The 13,060-nt window shown below is 43.6% G+C and overlaps 1 long non-coding RNA gene across 2 annotated transcripts; it reads left to right on the top strand.

Annotated features, from left to right (window-relative positions):
- The first annotated feature begins 1,351 nt into the window (after window positions 1-1,351).
- LOC309537885 lies at window positions 1,352-12,240 on the top strand. 2 transcript variants are annotated; one of them, XR_014222034.1, is made up of 4 exons: window positions 1,352-1,643; window positions 9,166-9,267; window positions 10,623-10,728; window positions 12,094-12,240. It is a non-coding gene; the product is annotated as an uncharacterized lncRNA (long non-coding RNA). The 2 variants fall into 2 exon arrangements; XR_014222035.1 differs by lacking the exon at window positions 12,094-12,240 and having other exon boundaries at window positions 10,623-11,160.
- The last annotated feature ends 820 nt before the right edge of the window (window positions 12,241-13,060 follow it).

Below are 13,060 nucleotides of genomic sequence, written 5' to 3'. Positions count from 1 at the left end.
ATTTCTCTGGGGTTCTGAAGTTATCATGCTCAATAATTTGATAAGCATATGAAATTTAATAAAGTCTAATTAACTCGTGTAATATAAAATGTTCTGCAAGTCCTGTTTGTATATCTCACGCTGATAAACAGGAAATGTTGTGTCCTAATGCGTTGGCACTTAGCTGTGCGGCTGCTAAATGTTGCTTTTAATTAAACAATAAAGAATGTAACATCCTTTATTGTATTGTTATAAATTTTGATGAGGTGCAACAATTTGATTCCTTTAAAAATTAATTGCCTAGGAGTGTGTTTAAGTAATATTGATTATGTTTGGTGCCTCATGTTGATCAGTGATAGTTAACTTGGCGTTTAAAATATCTTTTTTCCATTATACATTTGTGATGCAAGAATAAAAGCAAAGTACAAAACAAATAGGCACTTGAATTCTAATAGCAATATGCAATAAATGTCAGGCGGCTGGAAATTATGGTCGCAATTTCATCGGAGTACACTTTGTTCCTCTATTATGCCTGCATGAATTTTGCTACTGGCAAAATCTATTACAGATAACAGTTAAGAACCTTTCTAATCTACACAGATAGGCACAAGGAAGGGTACAAAAAAATAAAGAGTGCCAGAAAACTAAATATTAGAAAATGTAATATTCTAGGGGGGAAACTGACACTCGTCAGAAATAATGTGACCACGTTGGCGACTGCAAATGATAATTTATCTAAGATCATTGCAGAGTAGATGTTTTGGGGATGTTTGACCTTTCTGAAGGGCAAATGACTGATAAGGCGGCGTTTATCATTATATGAGTTTGTGTATTCTGTTGAGAGAGATATTTATCTCTCTGCAATGGCATGGTTATTTTCCTTGTTTAATGATTTCTACCTGAAATAGCAATTACAAAGTCAGATTGCTCAAGAGGAGCTGGTGTTTTTCCACTCCCAAATGCTTGGATCTGAATACCAGGTTTTCCTGCTCTGGGGGCTCCTCTATTGAGCTTATGCAAAAGTTGGCTTGTACGGTACACTGCGAACCCCTTCTTTGTCACTTTTTAACTGAGATGTGGCCTACACATGCAGGCAAATGAAGTGTTGCATACCTAGAAGTGGGTAGAATGGAATGTACCAAGTGGCAGGCTGCAGTGCTCCTCAGCCATGTCCCAGGGATTGTTGGATTAGAATACCCATGTAGGCCACATTCACACCATCCATTTAAAGCACCATGATAGCACTTTAAACAGCCGTGGCTCCCCCCCCCCAAAAAAAATATGGGAGTTGTAGTTTGTTATGGGTCCCGATAGTTGTTAGGAGACCATTTCCCCTCACAAAGCTACAGTTCCAGAGTTCCATGGGAAGAGGACTTGACCATTAAACCACTCTGGAAATTGTAGCTCTGGGAGGTAAATAGGGTTCTCCTAACAACTATCAGCATCATGAAGCTTCCAGAATTCTTTGAGGGAAGCTGTGGCTATTTAAAGTGATATTGTGATATTTTACTTTATATGAATGGTGTGAATGTGATCATAGTCCAAGAACATCTGGTGGACCCAGGATTTAAGAGCACTGGAATATTTTTCAGGGCAGGAATGTTGTTATCATCAGCTGGAGCACCAGTGTAACTGATAGACCCTCCTTCATCCATTGAACTCAGGTTAGTATATTTGAGTGTCAGGTATCACACTTAATCCTTATAATAGCTGTGTAAAATAGGCTAACTTCGGGCAGTGACTGGACCAAGGTTACCCAGGGAACTTCATGGCTGATCAGAAATGTGGAGCCATATCTGACATATGTAACTGGCTGACTGACCGAACCCAAAGGGTGCTCATCAATGGTTCCTCTTCATCCTGGAGAAGAGTGACTAGTGGGGTGCCACAGGGTTCTGTCTTGGGCCCGGTCTTATTCAACATCTTTATCAACGACTTGGATGATGGACTCAAGGGCATCCTGATCAAATTTGCAGATGACACCAAACTGGGAGGGGTGGCTAACACCCCAGAGGACAGGATCACACTTCAAAACGACCTTGACAGATTAGAGAACTGGGCAAAAATAAACAAGATGAATTTTAACAGGGAGAAATGTAAAGTATTGCACTTGGGCAAAAAAAATGAGAGGCACAAATACAAGATGGGTGACACCTGGCTTGAGAGCAGTACATGTGAAAAGGATCTAGGAGTCTTGGTTGACCACAAACATGAGCCAACAGTGTGATGCGGCAGCTAAAAAAGCCAATGCAATTCTGGGCTGCATCAATAGGAGTATAGCATCTAGATCAAGGGAAGTAATAGTGCCACTGTATTCTGCTCTGGTCAGACCACACCTGGAGTACTGTGTCCAGTTCTGGGCACCACAATTCAAGAAGGACACTGACAAACTGGAACGTGTCCAGAGGAGGGCAACCAAAATGGTCAAAGGCCTGGAAACGATGCCTTATGAGGAACGGCTAAGGGAGCTGGGCATGTTTAGCCTGGAGAAGAGGAGGTTAAGGGGTGATATGATAGCCATGTTCAAATATATAAAAGGACGTCACATAGAGGAGGGAGAAAGGTTGTTTTCTGCTGCTCCGGAGAAGCGGACACGGAGCAATGGATCCAAACTACAAGAAAGAAGATTCCACCTAAACATTAGGAAGAACTTCCTGACAGTAAGAGCTGTTCGACAGTGGAATTTGCTGCCAAGGAGTGTGGTGGAGTCTCCTACTTTGGAGGTCTTTAAGCAGAGGCTTGACAACCATATGTCTGGAGTGCTCTGATGGTGTTTCCTGCTTGGCAGGGGGTTGGACTCGATGGCCCTTGTGGTCTCTTCCAACTCTATGATTCTATGATTCTATGATTCTAACCAGCCCAAGCCCAACATACTACTATGCTACCCTTTGCCAGCTTCTAATAGATGGGATATTGTGCCATGTACTGTATGTACAGTATATTTGAGGTATGTCAACTAGGGCTGTGCATAAGCCCCCATATCTGCCCCATGGCTCTGATTTGTGCCCCACCCCCAAAATCAGGCCAATCCACTTTGGGTTGACCACTCACCCTTGATCCATTCCTGTAAAAAAAAAAATTGTTTGGGGTGGGGTGCAGGGTGAAGGTTTTTTAAAGCCCTATTTTCAACATATGATTGGGAGGGGGCAGGGAAAAGAGGAACCATTGTGTCTCTTTCTCCCCACTCCCAGCTGTGAGCAAGTGGGTTTGATTCTGAGGGGTGCTTGCTCCTTTGCAGGGAGCCACTTCCGAAAGAGCTGCAACCAGCACCATGCAGGATAGAATCCTTACCTCACAAAGCTGATAAATGGGAGGATTGAATCCTGCATGGTGCTGGTTGCTCCTCCTGAAGGGTGCCCTACAAAGGAGCCGCACTCCTCTGGATCAAACCCACCTGCTGCCAGTTAGGAGGGGGCTGCTGCTCCTTTGATAACTGTCTTCCTGCCCACTCCCCAGACTCTGTTTTTATTATGGAACAGCACTGGCTTCGCCTTTGAAGTCAAGAGTCCCCTTAAAGGTCACAGGATTTTAATTGCGGCCTTGCTGTAAATAGTGAAATTGTTGAAGGCAGCCTTTGTTTCTGAAGAGTGTCCTCTATACATGGAACACTCTTTTGAAACAAGACAGTCAAACATATCTGTTATTCATTCTTTGCACAAAAGGATTTTTTCCCCTTCCCCCTCTTCTTCCCTATTTGCAAATGAAGGGGGGGTGGGGATGAAAAGAAATGTAAGAGTACAAAAAAGAAAAGAAAATTAGCAAGGGCACAGCATATTATGAAGTCGTTTAAAGACTTTTTAAGGAATATGGTGCTTTGTCCAAATCTGTGCTTTGCAGCACAGAGTGTCCAGAAGTACAAAAAGGACTTCTTTCCATGCCAGCACAAAGTGTTTGACATGTCTAATCTCATTTTATCCTTCCAATAACCCATTTACACTGAGCTCAGGTCTATACCTTCATCAGCATGGTGGTGGTGATAGAACGGACTGCATCGATTCAAACTCCAGTTGGGAGGTCATGTTTTTTGAAATGTGAAAAATCCCCTACAAGCAGACAACTAGCACAATGGTGCAAGGTCTTGACTCGAACCTCTTTCTGTGACGTCTTCCCCTCTCCCATGAAAGAAGGAAGGAGAACTTATGGCCATCTAGATAGAACTTATGGCCATCTTCATCACTGGTCTTCAATAGCTGGGTTGGGACCCACTAGTGGGTTGCAGCCTGATCCCTAATGGGAGCACTATCACCATGCAAATATATGGTAAAAGATTAAGAAATGGGTCTCCAAATGCATGTTTGAGTTAATAGTGGGGTCTGGGTCTGAAAAGGTTGAAGATAGCTGGTCTACACAACCTATCATCCCTGACCGTTGGCTTTACTTACTGGATCTGATGGGAGCATACAAGTTTCCCAACTGTGTTTAAGAGGCACCTGCCCAGTTGCTGCTGAAACAGAAGTGGCATACAGTAGACACTTCATCTGAGTCAGTAAGGTAATAAATTTTGCTTTTCCTGCCTTTTAGGACACAGAAGGCCATCCCGTTTTGAGTAGTGCCTTGGAATAGGAGACTCTGTCAATTTCAATTTCTCTTGGTTTCTTGTTTCTTCAGTCTTAAATTCAGTTTTCAACATTTCCACATCTGTTTGCAATAAAACTTGACAGTTTCAAGTGGAATGATTTTGCAATCTGCACTAGGTGGGTCTTCCTTTGTGCTTGATCCAGAATCTGCAGTTAGTGCAGAATGCTGCACCATGATTGCTGTGTCAGCATATAACACCTGTGCTCAGAGATCTGTAATGGTTGCTGATTCACTACCGGGTCAGGTTCAAGGTGTTACTTGGGGCCAGGGTACCTATCCCCTCACCCTGCATATTAACACTTGCCTGCTTCAATCTGCAGAACTGGCACTTTTACAGGTGCCACAAAATACCCGTTTTGCATTTATAAGATACTGATCTTTTAGTGTGGTAGAACCCACACTTCGGAATTCCCAACCTATTGACTCTTTTTGGCACCTATGAAAAAACTTATTCCTTGGACAAAAATATGTAGAATGTTGGTGTGCGTTTAAATCTGATTATCACTGGTTTTAAGTTTTTTGAAAATTTTAAATAGTTGTTGTTAACTGTTTGCACCAATAATGTGATAGTTTTATTCTTTTTGTGAACCATTTTGAGGTTTTTTTTAAAACAACAACAACGAAGACAAATGCTGTATAATTTTTAATGAAATGAACAAATGTAAATGTCTATTACAGATGGGGGCCTGATATGCTGACAAAATTCATGAGCAGGTTTATTTATTTTTTAATAACAGTTTACAGAAATGTGGCAGACACTATCACTATCACCAGTGGGAGAGCATGGATGAACGAGCATGCGGTGACTGCATGAAGAAGGAATGGATGGGAGCCCTGCCAGGAAATGGGCCTTTGTGCATGCCCAAACTTCTGGTGCTGGGCCTGGCTATTAGAAAGGGGATTTCCTGTTTGGCCATGGGAAGAGCAAAGGAGTAAATGGGAAAAAAATGAGTTATAATGGAATGGTGGGTGAACGTACAGAACAATTTAAAAGCATGGAAATCCATAACAAAGCAATTCCTACCGTCAGCAGCTAGCAGATGAGGCTTAACTCTGTGCTGTGACATAAAGTAGTAAAAGGAACTGATCCCTCTGCAAAATTAAAATAGGGACCCTGTTTATCAACCCCCAAGGCATGTAGAAATAAGGTGTATATATTTAATGCATGAAGTATATGCAATCAGTGCTGCGGGTGATGAATGCGGGGGGGGGGGGGGAGATGGAGACTGAAAAAGCATTGTATGGTTTGGTTTGGTTTAATTTTCTTATCACTGGTGATTCCTAACTGTGGTAGCCAATCATGGTCTAGTGGTTGTTGTCTTTTTTTCTTTTTCCAATTTCCTGTTGCAGGGTTGAACAGGAGTGGAGCATGTGCTTGGCATGCAGAAGGTCTCAGGTTCAATCCTCAACATCTTTGGTGGAATGGGGAAAGACTTCTGCCTGAAACCTTAGATGCTAGTCAGTGGACACAATATTGAGCTAGAGGGACCCATGGTCTGACTTGGTATAAGGCAGCTTCTTGATGTTCTGTGGGGCAGGGAAGAACCCCCAGATTCTTAAATTTAGTGTTATAATTTAGCTAATATTTGGAATAGTAAGAGGAGTTAAATACAGCAAAGGAAGCATTAAAATGCAGGCTATACCAGTTTTCCTGTTCAGCTGACAGAGGTGCCATTAAGAAACAAAGAGAAACAAAGAGAGCAAAGTGTTGCACCTGTATGAGCGATTGATAATGTAAATACTGTCCCTCCTCTGGCTCTGAGTAGTGGATGGAGACAGGAGAATTGGGAGGGGGAGGTTGCCAGGGTTATAGGGTGTCAGGCTTCGGGGACTCAGCTTCTTTCCCCCATTTGGCTGTAGACAAAGCAGGAGAAAGCAAAAAGAGTCGCTTACCATTTAAAGAGTCTTTAATGACCACAGCAAAAAAACAAAGCAGCCATTCTTGGAATGAAGGTGTTCCCAATTAAGGTTTCCCCCTGCTTCCCCCATGTCACATCCACTCCTTGCAACCTGATCTTGTAACCACTGTGCTCTTTGTGTAGCCACCTTATCTGCTCTACATGAACTTGGACTGATAGGCCTCGCTGTTCACCCCCCAGTTTGCCCCAACTTTTGTCTTCAGAACTGTGTCCCTCTGCAAACCACTGTTCCAAATCTATAGTGCTCCACTGCTCCTGGGCAGCTTCAGGATCCTGGTCAGGAGCAGGGGGAGGGGGAGGCTCCCACCATTCCTCATCAGAGCAGTACTTCTCAACCTGGTCTCTGACATAGGGGGTGTGATATCCCCACATGAAAAAACATGTCCTTTGCAGGAGGTTTTTTGAAAAGGATGAGAAGGAAGTGGGGGCAGAACTCCAGGTGGGCTGGATGGGAGCATCTGTACCCAAAGACCAGGGAGCATGGCTGGCATCTGCTCTGGATCCAAGCTTCCTGAAGCTAAGTGAGAAGCAACAAGAAGCACTCTTGGGGTGTAATGCTCTGCACTCCCTCCATCAAGGCTAAGGTGTATATATGTGTAAATAAAACCATATATCTTAAGACTTAAAGACGCTGCAGTTTCTGCTGTGCCTTGATTTTCCAATGGAAAAACATCCCAGGGTAAGCTCCTGGAGCTCCCTGGGATCTTGCTACCACAGATATAGGGGGTGGCACATGACACTATGATCCTGCAGAGTTAGGCTACCATCGTGGCTGTACTGCTCATGAGAACCATCAGTATCTCTCAACCTCCCCCCCCCCGTCATGAACCACAAGAGTAAGAAGCAGGTAAATTCTGAGGAAGAATTGCTTCTGAAAACTAGTTGCTGTCAACCACACTTGGACTAGATGGGCCATTGGCCCGAACCAGCAGGTTCTTCTCATGTACCTCTCCAGATATTGCTGGACTCCAATGCCGTATTGGTTGGGCATGATGGGAGCTGGATTCCAACAACATCTGGAAGCTTTCTTATCTGGGCACTGAAAAAAACAACACAGGAAAAAGAAGCATACAGAGATGTTTTTAAATTATAGGGACATTGTGAATATCTGTGATTTTCATCTCCTGAAGTGAAAATCACATTTTTGCAGTTTTTGATAAGTGTTCTAAATAAAGCAATTGGTTTCAAACAGTTGTTGCAGGTCTTCGAAAACAGGAGCAACCGCATGGCAACCTGTTGCATGATAAAGTCAATTACATAGAATAGGGAAGGAAAACTTATCTGATGCACGGTACTTATTTACTGCATTTATATCCCACCTTTTTCTCCAGGGAGCTCAGGTTGGTGTACATGATTTTCTTCCTGCTCATTTAATGCCCATAACAAATGGGTGAGGCTTTCTCCACTTTCCCTGGCTAGATGTCAGCCCATCCTAGGACAGGGAACAATAGGCCAAGGGGAGCTTTGTGAGAGAGTTTTGACTTATGGTGAGAGCTAGAGACACAGAGGCAAGATGTGCTGGAGTGTTAATGCTGTGAGCCCCTCCATTCTAGTCTCAGGTTGTAAAGGTAAAGGGACCCTTGACCATTAGGTCCAGTCATGGCCGACTCTGGGGTTGCAGCGCTCATCTTGCTTTATTGGCTGAGGGAGCCGGCGTACAGCTTCCGGGTCATGTGGCCAGCACGACTAAGCTGCTTCTGGTGAACCAGAGCAGCGCACAGAAATGCCATTTACCTTCCCGCCGGAGTGGTACCTATTTGTCTACCTGCACTTTGACGTGCTTTCAAACTGCTAGGTTGGCAGGAGCAGGGACCGAGCAACGGGAGCTCACCCGTCGCGGGGATTCGAACCGCCGACCTTCTGATCGGCAAGTCTTAGGCTCTGTGGTTTAACCCACAGTGCCACCCACGTCTCAGGTTGTATATGTGTGTAAATAAAACCAGATAACCCAAAGATACCACAGAGTTTCCACTCACCTTCATTCCAAGGAAACTGAACCCTAGATAGGTGCAGGAACCCCTGGAGTTTCTTACCACTCAGAGATTGGTGTGTGTGCAACAATACTTTTATAAAATTATAAGTAAAAGAAGGCAGCTTCCTGTGTTCTTGTACCACTTGCTTCTTTATACATCTGCCTGGAATTTGTGGTCATTGAGGGATACCAACCCTCTCTGAGATGACAATATGTGAAATAATTATGAGATCTAAGACCAACATACAAAATAAGGGTGACATCCAATTGTGGCCTTCTGCTTGAGGAATGAGGCTTATGTTTCCTCTCCCCTGCCTACACCTCCCCTGTACACCCTCCAAATATGCTTTGGGAGACCCTCTGGAGTAGATGGGGGCTATCCTATTGCATGAGCTGAAGTCCACTTGTGCCATATTCGATATCACTGTAAAACTTTGGATCACAAAACCCTTGCAATAATTCCATATCCACTTCATTGAGGAGACAAGCCAGAGAAAAAAATAGGGAAAGATTTTTGCAATGCTATCGCATTTTCACCTGTGGAAATCAGCCTGCTTGAAAGGTTAATTGGATACACCACTCCTTTTTTTTTGTAGGATCAGAAACTCGCTCCCATTCAACATGGGCGAAATATGTTACACCCACCAAACTTTGTGTAAACTCACTCATTCTGGCAAGTGAAATCTGGCATCACTTCTTTTCTTTTCTTTTTATTAGAAAGGCACTGTGAGATGCTTCACAGTTCAAAGACTTCTGCTTTTCTGGCCAGACTATTCCAGTTCTGATGGCAAGCCTCCCAGACCAATTTGAAGATTGCAGGTGCACCAACTTTATTATCAACAGTTTCACTGTGTACTGACATTATACGGGGAGTATCTTGGAGTAAGCCCTTTTAGAAAGACAGCCTTGCTGTCTAAAGCTGTGAAAAGAAGGTTAGGTCTCCCACAGTGGTTGGTCACAAATTTCAAATTGAACCTCATGTAGAAAGAGAGCCAGTGTGGTGTAGTGGTTAAGAGCGGTAGTCTCGTAATCTGGAGAACCGGGTTCGCGTCTCCGCTCCTCCACATGCAGCTGCTGGGTGACCTTGGGCCAGTCACACTTCTCTGAAGTTTCTCAGCCCCACTCACCTCACAGAGTGTTTGTTGTGGGGGAGGAAGGGAAAGGAGAATGTTAGCCGCTTTGAGACTCCTTTGGGTAGTGATAAAGCGGGATATAAAATCCAAACTCTTAAAAAAAAAAGAAGAAGAAAAAAAAAGAAAGACACTGTATACCTCAGAATACCAAACATGGTGGAGGAACTCTAGTGAAATTCGCTAATCTTCTGGCCCTGCTGGTGGACCTCTAGAGGAGGAATGGCTGGGAAGATGCAGGAGTCAGCCTAGGAATTCTCCCATGGGAAATGCTGAGCCTGGATCTGATTCCTCCTGGAGGTGGTTACTCAGAGGTGATCGTGAAACAGGATCCAGCAGGATCGAGCCCATCTGCTCTCTGCAGGGAAGCAGAAGGGGATGCAGCATCTCCTTCCCCCCACCCTTGTCCAAGCAATATATTTTAATTAGGGCTTTAAAAATGCTAATTAAACATTACCCCCACCTAGCCTAAATTGATTTGGGGCCAAATTGCAAGTTGGGTCTTCCCTGGTTGGACTGTTGGGGTGAGGTAACTCTTCCCACACAAAAGACGGTAAGGATGAAGGAGATGGTGAGCAGGTAATGGAAAGGTCATGACCTTCCGGCACAGGCAGAATCTTCCTGGAGCAGCACCAGAGGTTAATAAGACCTGAGATTATGGAGCGAGGTGAGTGTTTCACATAAGCAGATTTATGTAGGCATTATAGAAGGGGAAGTTTTGTTGACCATCTCTGGCACACAGTCATCTTTTCCTTTACCCTGAAGTCACTGTGAATACAATGAAACACTTTAATGAAAGCAGCAATAAAGCTGACAGTTTTATTTAGAAGAACATAATAAACCGTACAAAACATTTGAGCTGAAATGCAAGAGCACTCCCAGTACCCTGATAAATGTTTTCTTTATGAAACACAGCAAAATGGGTTTATTTTAAAAAGTCCCCCCCAACAAACCCCAAAGTCTTCAAATGTGTTCATGTTAGTTAAGGTAATGCTGTCCTGCTGTGTTTGACTCCCTTAACTTCTTCATTTTAACTTGTTGCAGGTGAAACAGGTGCAAAAGAGAAAGTGGGATTCAAGCCCTTGATGGCATGCTCAGTGGGACATCTGAGGTGCATACAGATGTGCAAGTGCGAGAGAAGGTCAGATCTGTCACTTTCAGTTTCATAGAATTGTAGAGTTTGGAGGGAACAACAAAGTTTAGTCCAACCCCCTGAAATGCAGGAACCGCAGTTGAAGAATCCCTGACAGATGACCATCCAATCTCTGTTTAAAACCTCCAGTGAGAGGCACTCTACCACCTTCTGAGATAGTCCCTTCTACTGTCAAGCAGCTCTTAGCACCAGAAAGTTCTTCCTAATGTTGACTTGCAAACTGAATTGAATGGCTCAGGTCCTTTCTGAGCCATTTCTCCTGCAGCAGAAAACAAGCTTGCTCCATCTTCCATGTGGCAATTCCAAGTTGGCAGTTCTCTCCTGTTTTGCCCCATCCCTATCCAAACACAGAGTATAAGGGACTAGCCTGATTCCTTTCCTTATGTAATGATTAGGTGGTGCCACATGAACAAACAGATCAATTTTGTCCTTTTATGCAATCCCAGTTGGTAACGCCTGTTCTATCACAGACAGACACCATTTAATACTGACTTGTAGCAAAAGATTAAAAATGAGAATAACAGGCGTGGAAGGATCTATCTTTCTCCCACAGTCATGTTTGGCTCCATTGCCACTTAACGAGCATTAAAGTAACTACATTATCATAGCTAACGATTCAGCGGTACCAATCATGCCGTTCCTGTAATGCCTTCAGCTGTTTCTTTAGAGCTACTAACGAAAGAGTGCTTTTGAGTTGACGACAATGTGATTGGTGAATGTCAGGCTGGGAGAATACTTGACAGCTCAGCCAAAACATCTGGGGATGAAATGCATTTTGTCAATGAGCTAAACCCCTTGTGTTGAGAAAATGCGTTTTCTCTCTCTCCACACCCTCCCCCCTTGACTCTGATCCAGTCTATCAACAAAATGCTTTTCATCATAAACATCAAAGCCATTCCATCTGCAAATTTCTTCCTTCCTTCCTTTTTAAAAAGAATCCCTTAATCTATTCTGTTGACAAAAAAATTCTGTCAACTGCCTTAAACCATTGTATTAACAAATTTTGTTTTGTCAATCATGATTTATTCTTCTGGCAAAATGGCTGCTGTAATACCTTGGCCCATTCTGTGGAAAGAATGCACAATTCAAAGCCTTGGTTTAATGTATGGTGCTTCTTTTTAGAGGCAAGTGGGAAGGGAGAGTCAAAAGCGAGGGAGGGAGGAGAAAGTTGTGCCAGAGTTGCTAATTCAGTGCATGTAGCCCATGTATGTGTTTTTAAATAAATCAATTTTAATTCAATATTTCCCCCCACCCTGCTGAATAATGCAAGACTAGGTGAAGGAAAAGGAAGGAATTTGCATTGGTAATAAAGCTATATTTCTCTCTCTCCAGATACACACACACACACACACACACGCAGAGAGAGAGAGAGAGAGAGAGAGAGAGAGAGAGATCTATATATCTCTACAGCACCTTGTCTACTCATCATTGCTATTCAGCATCACAGCAGGCAGGAGCGGATCTCCAAAGGGCATCAATCTGACAGGCTCCTAGGTGTTGATATACTGATATTCCATGTAATTTCATTGCTCATAATGAATTCATATCTGAAAGCGAACTGGATGTCACATTGATGCTGATAACATTTGGTGTTCATTTAGTATTAACTAATATGCCACCGTTGCACAGACTTCGCAGCAAACCTGCTTCTCAAAGAACACCTTGTGAAAAACAAAGTATCGTTTAGGAATTAAAGCTGGCATGGGGTTTGGGGTTTGGGTAGAGAAGCGTGCTTGAGAAAACCAGGCTCCAGAGGGAGAAGCTGTTCACAAGGCAAAAAGTTCAGCCTGGTAAGGCTCTAAATGGGAGAGACATGATGAACTGGAGTAGCACTCGATTAGGGGCCAGGGTAGAAGCACTGCTTGATGTCTAGTTAGTTCTTCTGTATCTGATCTTTGTTTCACAAATATTTACTTTTTATTTACTTACCAATTCATTTGTTCAAATTCTATTCCCTTCTGCCCCCCACCCCCAGGGTGGTACTTTCTGCGAGGGAGTGGCATATTTTTCTTGCATCCAACAACATCTGGAAAGCCAAAGGTTCCTCAGTCATCCTTGTGCAGGGTGGGCAATGAAGGAGCCCCATGTGCATTGGCAGAATGGACCTATAGGTTCCTTTTTACAGGACTTGTTTATTTATTGCATTTATCTCCTACCCCTTTCCACCGAGGAGCTCAAGGCAGCATATGTGGTTATCTCCTTCCTCATTCAATCCACACAAAAACCCTCTGAGGTGGGTTAAGCTGAGAGGGAGTGACTGGCTCCAGGACACCAAGGGAACCCCGGTCTCTCAGGTCCCTGGCTGCTACACTAACCACTATACAATTTT

This window comes from Podarcis vaucheri (assembly GCF_965113315.1).
Source record: "Podarcis vaucheri genome assembly, chromosome: 7".
Lineage (NCBI taxonomy): Eukaryota > Metazoa > Chordata > Lepidosauria > Squamata > Lacertidae > Podarcis > Podarcis vaucheri.
The sequence above is the reverse complement of the archived record's forward strand: the minus strand, read 5'-3'. Positions and strand labels throughout refer to the sequence as shown.